The sequence below is a fragment of the Heteronotia binoei genome, chromosome 3, assembly GCF_032191835.1.
Source record: "Heteronotia binoei isolate CCM8104 ecotype False Entrance Well chromosome 3, APGP_CSIRO_Hbin_v1, whole genome shotgun sequence".
Taxonomy (NCBI): domain Eukaryota; kingdom Metazoa; phylum Chordata; class Lepidosauria; order Squamata; family Gekkonidae; genus Heteronotia; species Heteronotia binoei.
The window spans coordinates 152,393,616-152,407,073 of record NC_083225.1 but is presented as its reverse complement, the minus strand read 5'-3'; the positions used below and the strand labels follow the sequence as shown (position 1 = coordinate 152,407,073).

Genomic DNA, 13,458 nt, shown 5'->3' with positions numbered 1-13,458 from the left:
TGTGGCTTTTGGGGTAATTTTGAACTGGGGAGTCTCTTTCTAAACCTAGCTTACCTCTCAGGGTTTCTGTGAAGCTAAAAAGAAGAAGATGTGATCCTGAACATATAATGGGAAAAGCAGGATAAAATAAGTAAGAAAAACTGAGCTTCAGTTATCAATAAGCTATCATTAGACATGGTGCAGCAAATGGCTTGGGACTGGGAAGTTTTATATGTTGAACATCATGTACTATTGTTTGTAAAGGAATTATGGCTCCATTTATCCTCCAGATGCCTGATCCTGCACAAATTTCAAGCATGAAGATCCAAGATCCAAACAATTTTTCTTATTTCAAGTGCAGGAAGAAAGCGTTTGAAAACATATTATGTGCTTTTGGTTGAAAACAAGATATTATGTCCTTTGACCACAGCAGCCAATACAATACATTGACATCCCTCTTGTAAACCTCTGACTAATGATAGTATAATAATGTCTAAATTGTGATTTCTGTGTAATGCCAAACCATGAGAAATTGTATCTTGGTTAACTTTGACCATTCTTATTTTTTTAAAGGTGTTAATTCTCATATATAAGGTGACATGGATTTTCACCAGTTCCCCCTGTGGACTTGAGGGAGCCACCCAAAAGGTGCTCAAACTTGGCACTAAGGGAGTACCATCACAACCCCGCCCCCCAAAAAAAGGAATCTAACAGTTCTTGTAAGAAAAAGTCCACAATAAATAAACAGATTTTATTTTTCAGCCCCAGAGAAATTATCTGTTTCAATAATTTAATCAACTGTCATTTAAATATTTTAAAAAATGAAAAATTAAACGCTAACCTCAGGTTTTTCTTGTTTGTTAGCAGTGTCTTCTGAAGCATGAACACAGTTTTTGTGCAGACCAGCTAGAATACTAAATTCTGAAAGAAGTCTCCAGGGTCTGCCTGTTCTCCGGTTTCAGCCTGTTTAATTTCTTCTTTTTTAAAAAATAGGAAAGCCCTAGTGGATAATAAAACCTTGCCTGTAATCCATAAATCAGCCACAGAATACAATTCCTCCAAATACAATGGGATTACTAGTGAGTAAGTAGCTTCCGGGCTGTGACACAAATGCCTACTTTGCAGATGGTCAGCCCTTGATTATCTCCAGGTTGTCAGAGATGATAGATTAGGCTGCAGTGTCAGTGGATTATACCATCACCAGCAGACTGATTCAGTGCATCTATTTAGTTGTAGGACTGCAAACAGGAAGTAACATAAACCAAAGGAGCACCTTACGATAGGTTGTTCTAGCCTATTTTGTTTACTGCCAGGGTAGTCCTTCCCCACCTCCTACCACACCTTTGGCACTATTAGAAAAGCTATGAACACTTTCACTTTCCCCCCAAAAAAAATTCCAGGGACCTTTCAGCAACTAAGATGCTATGTAGATGAAAAGATGAAGAGTTTGCCTCTTTAACTTCAGCTAACTTAGTTGTTAGTTCAGTGATATGGTTAGGGTTGCCAATCCCCAGGTGGGGACAGGGGATCCCCTGGATTGGAGACCCTCCCCCTGTTTCAAGGTCATCAAAAAGCGGGGGGAGGGGAGGGAAATGTCTGCTGGGAACTCTATTATTCCCTATGGAGACTTATTCTCATAGGAAATAATGGAGAATTGATCCACGGGTATCTGGGGCTTTGGAGGGCTGTTTTTTGAGCTAGAGGCACCAAATTTTCAGCATAGCATCCAGAGCCTCTCCCCAAAAAACCCCCTAAGTTTCAAAAATATTGGACCAGGGGGTCCAATTCTATGAGCCCCCAAAGAAGGTGCCCATATCCTTCATTATTTCCTATGGAAGGAAGGCAATTTAAAGGTGTGCAGTCTCTTTTATATGCGATGGCCAGAACTCCCTTTGGAGTCCAATTGTGCTTGCCACACCCTTGCTCCTGGCTCCTCCCCCAATGTCTCCTGGCTCCACCCCCAAAGTCTCCTGGCTGCACCCCCAAAGTCCTCAGATATTTCTTGAATTGGACTTGGCAACCCTAGATATGGCTGAATTACATAATATTATTTAGGATTGTGTCTTGATATTCTGATTGAAAATTGACAGGACCTGGGACAAAACTGTCTCAGAAATATGTAGTACCTTGCCAACACAGAAGTGACAAAGAATGTTGTAGCGCAGGGGTGGCCAACAGTAGCTTGCCAGATGTTTTTTGCCTACAACTCCCATCAGCCCCAGCCAGCATGGTCAATGTTGTAGCAGGAATGATAGTTATGGCAGTTTTGGGAAAGCAAGCCATTTTGGAAAATATTGCTTTGAACTTTCTCTGAGCACTCCATTGAAAAAAATATTTCATGAGACCCTACATCTTTTGACTATGGAGCACATTGAGAGTGGGGACCGAACATTCCCATTAGTACTGAGAAAAGGCTCATCAAACAAAGCAATGTAACTTTCTTTTACATGGTGCTGGCAACAGCCCTATTCCTGCTGGTGTTACCTTATCATTTTAACAAGCAACCACCGAAGAATAATTAGAACTGCATGGAGACAGCTTTGTCTGTATAACGGAATCATTTTGGTTCTGTTTCATTATTTACCCTTAACCCTATAGGCAGTCATCTGTGCACTGCTAGAACATCTGGGGAATGAGGAACTATCTTTTCTACTTCTTAGACTTCCAGTTCAATCCAACACCACTACTCTGTCCTTTCTCATTCCACTTCATATCCTTTTATACAGCTTTCTGCCTGTTTCCTCTGGCTATTGGTTCAGCAGCAGTGTTCCTTGTAGTGGGTCCTCTGATGGCCTTCTGCATCTAGGTCATCATTTATTGTTGATGGTTTATGACTTTTGTTTCCTTTTCTACAAATGGCTGCCATGAATCAGTCTTGTGTCTTCCATGCCAGTCTGACAGATGGGTATGTATCAGGGTCTAGACCCTGGTTCAGGAATGGAGAGGCTCTTCCTTGGTGTGCTCTGGGCTGTGTGGAAATCAGTACACCTTTTTGTGCCTCAGCTGTTCCATTCTTTAATGTGAAGGTAGAAATAACTTTGCAAAGCTCTTGGACTGCTAAAAAAGAATATTTCTCCCCCGAACACTTTATTTCTTTTTATTACTTTTTAATCGTGCTATTCCTCCTCCTCCCCCCACCCCCAGGATTACATAGCTTTGTTATTTTTTTTAGGAGAGGATCTAGGATTTTTTTTTAAGAGACAAAACGAGCAGAAGAAGAGAAGGGAGCTGTGATATTTGCTGACTGTAATCTTTATGGTAATACTTAAGTAAGTATCTTTTCTGTTGTGTTGCACCAGTTGTTGTGTCAGGAGACAGAGTGATGTGAGGATCGGGGTAGGGAGGAGAAGGGGAATCGCAGAGAGGATTAGAAGGTTAAGATAGGATTACGGGGTCAGAATTTTTTAAAAAGGGAAAGCGTGAAAGAAAGAGGCAAAGGAAAGTGAGAAAATGAAGTCTGATGTTCCTGACAGTAAATTGAAAATACAAGTGAAGAGTACTTGAATACTGAAGATAGGCGAAAGAAGGTTTTATTTGTCAAAGACAGGTTGCTGGCTTCTGAAAGGATAACCAGATAGAATTAACCCACCAGACTTCTGAATAAAATCATACTTATTTCTGTTGACGCCTTTCTTCTTTCCTTGGTAGGTTCACTTGGGCACCAGTCTCAGGAAAGCTGCATATTAGAATTATGCTGATTTAGTTGGAAAGTGGGGCAATGAAAAGCAAGAGATACATGATGAAATGAATCAACTCAGTGAGAGCACTAAAGTGAAGGTGAAAGTGAAAGACTGGGGAATTCATTGTTAGGAGTATGAGGAAAAAGGGAACTGGAACAAACAGTACCAGAACTTGCGAATCCCTCGAAATTCTTATGCTGATCCTGTCCTATAAATAAAAGAGCATCTCAGGATACTTCACTGTGTTCCAGTTCTTGTCACCTTGTCACCTTGCTCCTTGTCACTCTTGCCTATTCAGCTGTGCTACTAGGCTGATTCTTGTACTACATTTTTCCTTCCACAGAAGGATACCCTTGAAGGAAAACACCTGAAGAGCTGTTCTTGTAGGAATGCAAAGCCCATGTGGCTTTTTCAGGAAAGACCCAGAAGCTGGAGACTCACTTCTCGGTTGTGTTCTTTTGCTACAGAACACATGCTGATATTTATTCCTACACAGCACTTTTCAATTTATTCTTTTAAGAAGAAAAACAATATTATGTGGCAGCTGACTCTTCATTTTCAGCGCTGGTCTGTATGTATTTTGGAAGATAATATAGGCCAGAACCCTTCCAAAGCAAAGGTTTATGACTGCTTGGAGCTTGCGTACAGCTTCCTAGGCTATGTTCCCTCTGGTAGTTACGATCTCCAGAGTAGCTTATGGGCTTTGTATAATTTCTATCTGCACCCCGACAGTCAGACTTCATTTTGGTCTATTTGCATGTAATAATAAGCTGCTTTTCTTCTGCTTTAAGTCATGAATTATCAGGCTATCAAGCCCTTCCAGCAAGCTAAATATGTCATCATGATCAAATCCAGGCCAACAAATCTGAATGGCTGCTGAGCACCAGTCCCAGGGCAGGGTGAGGATAACTTGCATGGGTGGGAAACACTTTGATATATTTCACTAGGGGCCATGAAAGACATTTCCGATATTATGTGAACATTCAGTTGAATGCCTAAGCTGCCTTGGCTATGTATTCATCTTTAATTATTAAAACAGGACAGGTAATTCATAGCCCTTGAGGTCTTTATTTTATTTTCTGACAGCAAAATTAATGTATGCATGACTGTGGAGTGTACCGTAGGTTCCAAGCATGGGAGAACATAGATGGATGGAAAAGGGGAAAAAAAGATTAAAGCAGGAGAGTGAGAGAAACTAGTTTTATGGGGCAGAAATAAACATATGGCACAGGCTAACATAGAAGCAAAACTTTTAACAGATGTATATTTTTCAAGCAACATGCTGTAAGGAAATAATTACCCCACCAAGGCTTAGATCCTATTATTGTTTTCCTCTGATACTTCTCTCTAGCCAATGTAAAGGCTGTCCTCCACCATCTTGGCTTGCCTCCCCTGAAAATAAGAAAGTACACATAAAAACTGGAGTTTCAGGCTTCTTCATCTTCCACACCCCTTATTATCTGAACTGGGCCAGGACTTATTGCTGAATATTGCATAAAACATGGATAAATGTTTCATTGGCAGCGATGTGAGTTCATTAGACGAACTAAGCTTCAGACCCTGAGCTTCTAGTTCTGGTTAATGGTAATCACAACAGCCTTATATGAAGAAGTTCTGGATTAACAAAGATGTTCCCAAAAAGCATTTTAAGCAATAACTGTCATGAGGGGCATTTGCGACCCCCCTCCCCGCAAAAATAATGAAAACCCATTACAATAGCACGAGGAGCAACGTCACCAATAGCACCAACTCAATATTCTGTTTTAACTGTTTTAATTATTGAATATCTATTTTATTATTGAATGTGTAATTTTAATACTTATTAATTTAATTGTTTGTGGGATTTTATATAGAAAGCTGCCCTGAGCCTGCTTTGGTGGGGAGGGCGGGATATAAATCAAATCAAATCAATAAAATATCCAGTTAACTAAATAGTTTTATTTTTCACCAAAACCCTATCCCACTGGTTCAGGAGAAGGAACCACATGTTAATCATGAATTCAAAACTAATACTGATGAGACCCCATCCTACCTTATCTTTCTTATCTCTAGTCAGGAATGCCCGTTCTGAATAAAGGGTGCCTTGCATGCTTCTGGAAGATGCCTAGAAGAAAGGCTTTGGTAAGTCACCATAGGAAGGGAATTTCACAAGTGAAGGATCCTTTGTTCCCCAAGCCTTTTGATTCAACACATTAAGAAATGATGTGTGGTATGGCAGAGAAATGTAGATTTTAGACTGCATTCATAATGCTATGTTCTTCAATGATTACAAGTGTTGTAATTTTTATTCTTGTTTTATTGAATAATTGTCTTTGTGTATGTTGGATGCTAGTTGTTTTTCTTTGTGTTTGTCTCCTACTGTGATTTTTGTGACAGTTATTGATATTCTGATTTTAATTTTTAAAAATTGCTGTAAACTGCTTAAGCAATTTTTTTGGGAGAAGCAACTAATAACTAAGTAAATAAGAAGCATTCCACAAATATTATTCATTTCCGAAACTGTAACAGAACAAATAGTACATTCCTGCATATATTGTAAATTTTCATAAAATGAGTAAACTTTACAAATCACTTTGCAAACTGATTGGTATTGTTGTCTGAGAGACAATAGGATATAATCCATGACCATGACTGAGTGTACCCATATATTAAAGCTGATGAAAATGAGCCACTGAGCACACTAACGGCACTCATCCATGCAAAGTTCCATTGGGTCTGTTTAAAAGATTCTTAATGTGTATGCTCATCATACATATTCTTCATGTTTGTACCCCCACAGATTCGTGGCCCTAATGCTACATTCAGAAAGGCAAACTATTTTAGTTCAAGAACCTCTGATCAATATATACTACACATAATTATGCTTCAAAACTGACAGTTTTACACAGAAAACCATTCTTGCATGTAACTAGCAATAAAATGAAGTGGGCAATGGTTATTAAATTATATTGTAATTCTACTTGCTGCTTTAGTACACTTGACTCAAGAATGCAGCAATACTTCGTTGATTGTGGGCAAAATGAAACAGTCATTCTTGTGTCTTCTTTCTAGTTGGGAGAGTTTCATTGTTCATGGCAATCATAATAGCAAAAAAAAAGGCTATTTCACTCAGTTACTTCGTAGAACAAAATAGGACTTTCTGTAGATTTGGGCTTCAAGAAATTTTTCAGGGACCTGACAGCAGCACTGGATATCTTTACTTTTTTTGTTGCCTTCCTATCTTGTATCAGTAAATTCTGTTATGATTTGGTTTGTGAGACAACAGAGTTTTGCCAAAGTTGTGAAATGTTGAGAAAAGCTTGTGTCCTGTTTTCAGGAAATTGAAACCTGTGTCCATACTCCTCTGCATGAAGAGAGATACAGCATTCCTAGATCAACATGTGGCTTGTTCTTATCCTAATATACTTTTCCTTGTCTCTGCTGGTATATGTGAACCTGAATTGCTTTGATTTCCTTTTGTCCAGCTTCGGATCCTAGAGATTTGAAATTAATCACTGTATTTGGATATATATGGAATATTTACTTAGTAAAAAGAAGAGAGGAAGATAATGATCAATTGTTTTGATATTATGTGTTAAATACCATTTTGTATGATGTGCACAGACAGCAAGAGATGGGCCCTTTTGCTCTGAATAGTGGCCTAGATTGTTGAGTAAAAGAAAGAACAAAAGAATGAGAAAAGAATAATAAACATTATGTGCTCTAAATGCTTTAGATATTATAAAAAGCCATATTTTGCCTTGTTTAAAACAAAGGCATTTGGGGTGATTTGAGGTAGGCATTTGGTTCTAAGCCAGGGGGGAAAAAACAGAAAAAACACCTTACAGGTACAGAAAATACCTTACGGGTGATACCAGACGGCCGGTTTGGGTCGACTTCAAGCCATCCCAAAGAGAGCCAGCCAGAAATGGGGTGCCCTGGAGCTTCTGGATGGCACTTAGAAAAGGGGTGGGTCATGCGCACCTAGGGAGCATCTGAAATGCTCTTGCATCCCATCTGTAGCTCCCCGGGCACTCTCCGGGCATCTCCTGGCTTTCCAGGGAGGCACTTCAGATGCACCCCAGCAAAAAGGGACTACTTTGAAAGTGGTGCCTTTTTGAGCTGGCTCCCAGCAAGCCAGGAGCGGGACTGGGATGCGATGGGGATGGGAGGCAGATGTTCACGTGTGGATAGGGTGACCATAATGTCTGAAGGCCAGCCAGGGACACGTTGGGGGGGGGGAGGGTGCGCGTGCGTGAAGCGCCCGCGCCACCGGAAACAGGAAGTGACGTCACTTCCGGTGACGTCACTTCCGGTGACGGCATGCCACCACAGGAAACAGGAAGTGACATCACTTCCTGTGACATCATTTCCCCGCGTCACCTGCCGGAAATGGGAAGTGACATCACTTCCTGTGACATCATTTCCCCCAAATGCCACTGCCGGAAACAGGAAGTGACTTCACAGCACTTCCTGTGACATCCCCAAAAATCCCCCAAATATCACCGCCGGAAACAATTTTGTTCTGAAATCCTGTATATACTTCATCAGTATATGGGATAAGGCACTTTCTCAACTGTGCTGCATAATGCAGCCTATTTATTTTGTCCTGTTTGCTCTGTTGGCTCTATCTGCGCCACCTTCATCACTTTCGGGGTGTGGATCCCCCAGTGGGGTGGTCTCCCGACTCCCTCCGCCGGCTGTTTCTGATAGCCCTGCGCCCCCTCTTTCATTTGATCTGTGTCCCGTGCGGGTGCCACCCTCCCGCCGGGAGATGCCGCAAAATGAGCCCCCTTGAGGCTTATGGCGGCAGGGCTCGGGGGAAGCGAGCTAGACTGCTGTTCTTTTGAGGGGTTATAGAGTGTTTCGAGCCCGTCCCTGTGGCATCGGTCCCATCGTTGTGGGACCCAGGGGGCCGGCGCAGCGGCACGCCGAAGCAGCCTGTCACTAATAACACAGGTCGAGATGCAGGACAGGAACCTGGAAGTGACCGACAGGCTGCTTCAGCGTGCCGCTGCGCCGGCCCCCTGGGCCCCACAATGATGGGACCGATGCCACAGGGACGGGCTCGAAACACTCTATAACCCCTCAAAAGAACAGCAGTCTAGCTCGCTTCCCCCGAGCCCTGCCGCCATAAGCCTCAAGGGGGCTCATTTTGCGGCATCTCCCGGCGGGAGGGTGGCACCCGCACGGGACACATATCAAATGAAAGAGGGGGCACAGGGCTATCAGAAACAGCCGGCGGAGGGAGTCGGGAGACCACTCCACTGGGGGATCCACACCCCGGAAGTGATGAAGGTGGCGCAGATAGAGCCAACAGAGCCAACAGGACAAAATAAATAGGCTGATTTATGCAGCACAGTTGAGAAAGTGCCTTATCCCATATACTGATGAAGTAAATACAGGATCTGAGAACAAAATTGCACTAGAAGACACAAACACAAAGCTCCCTTACACTGAATCAGTGCTTGGGTCCACCAAAGTCAGTATTGTCACATAAGAGAAGCCCTGTTGGATCAGGCCAGTGGCCCATCCAGTCCAACACTCTGCGTCACATAAGAACATAGGAGAAGCCCTGTTGGATCAGGCCAGTGGCCCATCCAGTCCAACTCTCTGCGTCACATAAGAACATAAGAGAAGCCCTGTTGGATCAGGCCAGTGGCCCATCCAGTCCAACACTCTGCGTCACATAAGAACATAGGAGAAGCCCTGTTGGATCAGGCCAGTGGCCCATCCAGTCCAACACTCTGTGTCACACTTAAGAACATAAGAGAAGCCCTGTTGGATCAGGCCAGTGGCCCATCCAGTCCAACACTCTGCGTCACATAAGAACATAGGAGAAGCCCTGTTGGATCAGGCCAGTGGCCCATCCAGTCCAACACTCTGTGTCACACTTAAGAACATAAGAGAAGCCCTGTTGGATCAGGCCAGTGGCCCATCCAGTCCAACTCTCTGCGTCACATAAGGACATAAAAGAAGCCCTGTTGGATCAGGCCAGTGGCCCATCCAGTCCAACACTCTGCGTCACATAAGAACATAGGAGAAGCCCTGTTGGATCAGGCCAGTGGCCCATCCAGTCCAACACTCTGTGTCACACTTAAGAACATAAGAGAAGCCCTGTTGGATCAGGCCAGTGGCCCATCCAGTCCAACACTCTGCGTCACATAAGAACATAGGAGAAGCCCTGTTGGATCAGGCCAGTGGCCCATCCAGTCCAACTCTCTGCGTCACATAAGAACATAAGAGAAGCCCTGTTGGATCAGGCCAGTGGCCCATCCAGTCCAACACTCTGCGTCACATAAGAACATAGGAGAAGCCCTGTTGGATCAGGCCAGTGGCCCATCCAGTCCAACACTCTGTGTCACACTTAAGAACATAAGAGAAGCCCTGTTGGATCAGGCCAGTGGCCCATCCAGTCCAACACTCTGCGTCACATAAGAACATAGGAGAAGCCCTGTTGGATCAGGCCAGTGGCCCATCCAGTCCAACACTCTGCGTCACATAAGAACATAAGAGAAGCCCTGTTGGATCAGGCCAGTGGCCCATCCAGTCCAACTCTCTGCGTCACATAAGAACATAAGAGAAGCCCTGTTGGATCAGGCCAGTGGCCCATCCAGTCCAACACTCTGCGTCACATAAGAACATAGGAGAAGCCCTGTTGGATCAGGCCAGTGGCCCATCCAGTCCAACACTCTGTGTCACACTTAAGAACATAAGAGAAGCCCTGTTGGATCAGGCCAGTGGCCCATCCAGTCCAACACTCTGCGTCACATAAGAACATAGGAGAAGCCCTGTTGGATCAGGCCAGTGGCCCATCCAGTCCAACACTCTGTGTCACACTTAAGAACATAAGAGAAGTCCTGTTGGATCAGGCCAGTGGCCCATCCAGTCCAACTCTCTGCGTCACATAAGAACATAAGAGAAGCCCTGTTGGATCAGGCCAGTGGCCCATCCAGTCCAACACTCTGTGTCACACTTAAGAACATAAGAGAAGCCCTGTTGGATCAGGCCAGTGGCCCATCCAGTCCAACACTCTGCGTCACATAAGAACATAGGAGAAGCCCTGTTGGATCAGGCCAGTGGCCCATCCAGTCCAACTCTCTGCGTCACATAAGAACATAAGAGAAGCCCTGTTGGATCAGGCCAGTGGCCCATCCAGTCCAACACTCTGCGTCACATAAGAACATAGGAGAAGCCCTGTTGGATCAGGCCAGTGGCCCATCCAGTCCAACACTCTGTGTCACACTTAAGAACATAAGAGAAGCCCTGTTGGATCAGGCCAGTGGCCCATCCAGTCCAACACTCTGCGTCACATAAGAACATAGGAGAAGCCCTGTTGGATCAGGCCAGTGGCCCATCCAGTCCAACACTCTGTGTCACACTTAAGAACATAAGAGAAGCCCTGTTGGATCAGGCCAGTGGCCCATCCAGTCCAACTCTCTGCGTCACATAAGGACATAAAAGAAGCCCTGTTGGATCAGGCCAGTGGCCCATCCAGTCCAACACTCTGCGTCACATAAGAACATAGGAGAAGCCCTGTTGGATCAGGCCAGTGGCCCATCCAGTCCAACACTCTGTGTCACACTTAAGAACATAAGAGAAGCCCTGTTGGATCAGGCCAGTGGCCCATCCAGTCCAACACTCTGCGTCACATAAGAACATAGGAGAAGCCCTGTTGGATCAGGCCAGTGGCCCATCCAGTCCAACTCTCTGCGTCACATAAGAACATAAGAGAAGCCCTGTTGGATCAGGCCAGTGGCCCATCCAGTCCAACACTCTGCGTCACATAAGAACATAGGAGAAGCCCTGTTGGATCAGGCCAGTGGCCCATCCAGTCCAACACTCTGTGTCACACTTAAGAACATAAGAGAAGCCCTGTTGGATCAGGCCAGTGGCCCATCCAGTCCAACACTCTGCGTCACATAAGAACATAGGAGAAGCCCTGTTGGATCAGGCCAGTGGCCCATCCAGTCCAACACTCTGTGTCACACTTAAGAACATAAGAGAAGTCCTGTTGGATCAGGCCAGTGGCCCATCCAGTCCAACTCTCTGCGTCACATAAGAACATAAGAGAAGCCCTGTTGGATCAGGCCAGTGGCCCATCCAGTCCAACACTCTGCGTCACATAAGAACATAGGAGAAGCCCTGTTGGATCAGGCCAGTGGCCCATCCAGTCCAACACTCTGTGTCACACTTAAGAACATAAGAGAAGCCCTGTTGGATCAGGCCAGTGGCCCATCCAGTCCAACACTCTGCGTCACATAAGAACATAGGAGAAGCCCTGTTGGATCAGGCCAGTGGCCCATCCAGTCCAACTCTCTGCGTCACATAAGAACATAAGAGAAGCCCTGTTGGATCAGGCCAGTGGCCCATCCAGTCCAACACTCTGCGTCACATAAGAACATAGGAGAAGCCCTGTTGGATCAGGCCAGTGGCCCATCCAGTCCAACACTCTGTGTCACACTTAAGAACATAAGAGAAGCCCTGTTGGATCAGGCCAGTGGCCCATCCAGTCCAACACTCTGCGTCACATAAGAACATAGGAGAAGCCCTGTTGGATCAGGCCAGTGGCCCATCCAGTCCAACACTCTGTGTCACACTTAAGAACATAAGAGAAGCCCTGTTGGATCAGGCCAGTGGCCCATCCAGTCCAACTCTCTGCGTCACATAAGAACATAAAAGAAGCCCTGTTGGATCAGGCCAGTGGCCCATCCAGTCCAACACTCTGCGTCACATAAGAACATAGGAGAAGCCCTGTTGGATCAGGCCAGTGGCCCATCCAGTCCAACACTCTGTGTCACACTTAAGAACATAAGAGAAGCCCTGTTGGATCAGGCCAGTGGCCCATCCAGTCCAACACTCTGCGTCACATAAGAACATAGGAGAAGCCCTGTTGGATCAGGCCAGTGGCCCATCCAGTCCAACTCTCTGCGTCACATAAGAACATAAGAGAAGCCCTGTTGGATCAGGCCAGTGGCCCATCCAGTCCAACACTCTGCGTCACATAAGAACATAGGAGAAGCCCTGTTGGATCAGGCCAGTGGCCCATCCAGTCCAACACTCTGTGTCACACTTAAGAACATAAGAGAAGCCCTGTTGGATCAGGCCAGTGGCCCATCCAGTCCAACACTCTGTGTCACACTTAAGAACATAGGAGAAGCCCTGTTGGATCAGGCCAGTGGCCCATCCAGTCCAACACTCTGTGTCACACTTAAGAACATAAGAGAAGTCCTGTTGGATCAGGCCAGTGGCCCATCCAGTCCAACTCTCTGCGTCACATAAGAACATAAGAGAAGCCCTGTTGGATCAGGCCAGTGGCCCATCCAGTCCAACACTCTGCGTCACATAAGAACATAGGAGAAGCCCTGTTGGATCAGGCCAGTGGCCCATCCAGTCCAACACTCTGTGTCACACTTAAGAACATAAGAGAAGCCCTGTTGGATCAGGCCAGTGGCCCATCCAGTCCAACACTCTGCGTCACATAAGAACATAGGAGAAGCCCTGTTGGATCAGGCCAGTGGCCCATCCAGTCCAACTCTCTGCGTCACATAAGAACATAAGAGAAGCCCTGTTGGATCAGGCCAGTGGCCCATCCAGTCCAACACTCTGCGTCACATAAGAACATAGGAGAAGCCCTGTTGGATCAGGCCAGTGGCCCATCCAGTCCAACACTCTGTGTCACACTTAAGAACATAAGAGAAGCCCTGTTGGATCAGGCCAGTGGCCCATCCAGTCCAACACTCTGCGTCACATAAGAACATAGGAGAAGCCCTGTTGGATCAGGCCAGTGGCCCATCCAGTCCAACACTCTGTGTCACAC

The 13,458-nt window shown here is 45.3% G+C and overlaps 1 protein-coding gene across 3 annotated transcripts in view; it reads left to right on the top strand.

The window, feature by feature from the left end:
- The window catches only part of LSAMP (limbic system associated membrane protein), a 2,408,919-nt gene that overhangs the window by 1,685,642 nt on the left and 709,819 nt on the right, over positions 1–13,458 (top strand). The gene's annotated exons all lie outside the window — the stretch shown is intronic.